Source organism: Pleuronectes platessa, chromosome 22, assembly GCF_947347685.1.
Source record: "Pleuronectes platessa chromosome 22, fPlePla1.1, whole genome shotgun sequence".
Lineage (NCBI taxonomy): Eukaryota > Metazoa > Chordata > Actinopteri > Pleuronectiformes > Pleuronectidae > Pleuronectes > Pleuronectes platessa.
Genome location: NC_070647.1, coordinates 3,736,282 through 3,739,386, shown reverse-complemented (window position 1 = coordinate 3,739,386; position 3,105 = coordinate 3,736,282). Strand labels below are relative to the sequence as shown.

Genomic DNA, 3,105 nt, shown 5'->3' with positions numbered 1-3,105 from the left:
TGATGTGCTGGGCATCGTACAGCCTCTGTGTTAACAAGAGAACCGTTAAGACCAGTTGTCGATTACACAACCGACCGGAGAAAGTGTTTTCCCTCTGAAAGTCAGTGATCGGAAAATATCAGCTGCATCGCTTCCTCTTTGTCACGACACTTCTGTGGATTGAATCATTCATATCCAGAAAAACTTTACGTACTTTTTTCTACGAACACTGTACAGGGAGCCGCTTCAGAGGGGCTGAGGAGCCGCCAAATCTTGCTTGTTTTGCCAGACAGTACTTGTCCACTCCTGCCACAAGCTTTGCATCAGAAAGAGTGTTTAGCACATCAGGCATTATCTGCAGTCCTAGGCGTGCCAGGCTGAGTGAAGAGCATGTTGACATGCTTGTTTTTTTGGCTAAGAACCTTCAACTGGCAAAAGAACTGTCCAGAAAATGAGACAATGCACATTATCGTCATGAGTGACTATTATAGTTTTTTTGTTAGGACGTGTTCAGTAGCTAACTAGACCAGCAAAAATTACAGTTAATTTATTGAGTTATTGTTACTGTTAGTGGGTTAATAGTTTGAAAAGTGTGTAAATAGTTCAGTTGTATTCAGTTGTAATAATAATAAGTGCAATAGTTGCAAGTTGCAACAAGTCTCATTGTTCGCCATAGTGTAATGGCATGTGTGTATTGGTTCAAAGGTATGTGGTGGCATGTTTTTCAATAAAGGGGAGAAATTGCCCTTTAATTATGTGTCCATTTTTATTGTACCCAACCCACATAGCTTTAGGTTTTTTTCACCTCAAACACACAATAACTATGTAGTCATATAGTCAGATACGGACAATAGGCCTACATAGCCTTGTATAATCAATGCTATGATGTCACCATGTAGTTTTCATTAATATCTTGCTGTAGGCTAATACTATATGAATGCCATTTGTTAAGTGTTCAAAAAGCTGGGCAGGAACAAGCTGGTAAAAAAGGGAACCTTACAGATGTTTTATTTATTACTATCAGATAAAGCAGTATCGTATCGTCTTTGTGGTATCGTATCGTTTTGTGGTATAGTATTGTATTTGTGGTATCGTATCGAAAGTATCGGGTATCGTGATATTTTGGCAGGTATAGTATCGAAGTCATAATTTTGGTATCGCGACAACACTAGGAGCGACCTCTCTTCCCTCAGGTCAGACATAAATGTTTCTGCTATTTTATTTCATTGGGAAGACGACAAATAAATACAATAGGATAAATACGATATTTATGCCCATATACATGTGCCCCCATGAAACGTTTTTTATGTGCGAGTGTGTGCGTGTATTGGTGTTTGTCTTCAAGTCATCACTTAAACTGCAGCGGGTCAGAGACGTCAACTTAGTCTGTCTGGGTCTCAGTGAGAGAGAGAGTGAAAAGTGGGTGAATGGAGTCAGGATGAAGAATACAAATATATGTAGGTTAACAGTTTGTACAGTTGAATTGATTCTCGGAGGAAAAAAACATTATTTGGACTCAGCCAATCGCAGATGGACGATATAGTCCTCCAATCGCTTAGCCCTTGTAGATATTTATTTTCAACAGGCTCTGAGACATTTCTTCATTTCTAACCGTCCCTGTGATAGAAGACAATATAATAAAAGCCCTGCATTTACTCAAAGGGGAGAATGCATCCCTCCATTTCTGCTAAGCTCTCCTTCCAGTCAACCTTCCCCACTGCTCCCCCTGTTAGGAGCATTTCACTCAAATAGATTACAACACGGCTCACAATATTTGTCTTGGTTCTGATTAAATGCTCTAGCAGTGACTGATGGATCTGTGGCTGTGCTGTGTATTCCTACAGATCCTGGCGTCCATCGAGCTGCTGGCTCGCTCATTACCCAAAATCCACCGCAGCGCCTCGGAGCCTTCGTTAAACCGCGCCGGCTTCCAGACGGAGGACTTCAGCTTGTACGCCTGCGCCTCCCCCAAAACCCCCATCCAGGCCTGTGGCTATGGTGAGCTCACACACACACACACGTACACAAACATCTGACTTCACAGCACCCGGGAGGAAACTAGTCCATGGACGGATACAGTGTTGGCAGCAGCAGTAGTGTGGCTGTTGCAGCAGCGCTCACACTCTTATTTTCTCCATGTCTCTCTTGTTTTTCAGGGGAGTTTTCAGCATTTAAGTAAGTGCTGCAGATCCCACCACTCCATCCCTCGTCACCTCTCAAAAGTCTCGTGTCTCTGCGGTGGATTAATTACTGGAGAAAAAAAATCTAAAGTCGTCTCAAAGAACCTGAAGACGGCAACCAAAAGCTGTCCTGCAGTCAAACAGCCACTGCGACAGACAAAACTGAATTAGGAAAAATAAAAAAAGAGCAAACAAAGCAACTTGAATGACACAAAACGAAAAACAACATCCACACCAAAACCGTTTCTCCCACCCGCCGGAGGGAGAAGATGAAGGCGACGATGAAGGGAGGAGACGCAGCGCTCCCGTCTGACTGGGGGGGGCTGGAGATGGAAGGTCGGGCGCCGGCCTTGTTCCCCTGCGAGAGCTGGAGGTCACTGGGCAGGGGGGGGTTAACCCCACCACCCCCCAACCTGAAGAGCGATGACTTGAAAGATAGATCTCTTTTTCACTTTGTCAGTTGTTTCTCCGGTTTCAGAGTTAAGCTTTTCTGTCTTTTGTTCTCTAGAGGAGATGGTAGCAGTGAGACATGCAGCACTGGCCCTTTTTTTCCCATCCTTTTGGGCTTAAAGCTGACTAAATTCTGCAAAATACTGAGTTTTGCCTTCTTGTTTGCCTCCAACAGAGTCAACACCGGTGATGAAACGGCCGCAGCTCTTTATCTCTCCGGAATAGATTGTGCATGCGAAAGCAGGAGAAGCAGATTTGCAGGAGTCTCGGGCACAGGAGCTGCTCTTTGGGAGGAGAAATGCTAATTTATTTGGCGACTCGTGGAAACAACGCGAGAGGGATTTCGTAGTCAATCTAAAAAGAACCCGGTCGGAGATTAACTCATTTAGATTGGTCTTGATTCGCAAGATCTCTCGATGTTGGATAACTCGACGGAGACGCTCTACCTTTTCAAATGATCTCATTGGAAGGGGTTATTTGTGTGGCTTCCATTTGG

The 3,105-nt window shown here is 44.1% G+C and overlaps 1 long non-coding RNA gene across 1 annotated transcript; it reads left to right on the top strand.

Moving 5' to 3' along the window:
• The first annotated feature begins 1,150 nt into the window (after positions 1–1,150).
• On the top strand, positions 1,151–2,534 carry LOC128428920 (uncharacterized). Its single transcript, XR_008333849.1, has 3 exons — positions 1,151–1,172; positions 1,824–1,977; positions 2,136–2,534. It is a non-coding gene; the product is annotated as an uncharacterized LOC128428920 (long non-coding RNA).
• The last annotated feature ends 571 nt before the right edge of the window (positions 2,535–3,105 follow it).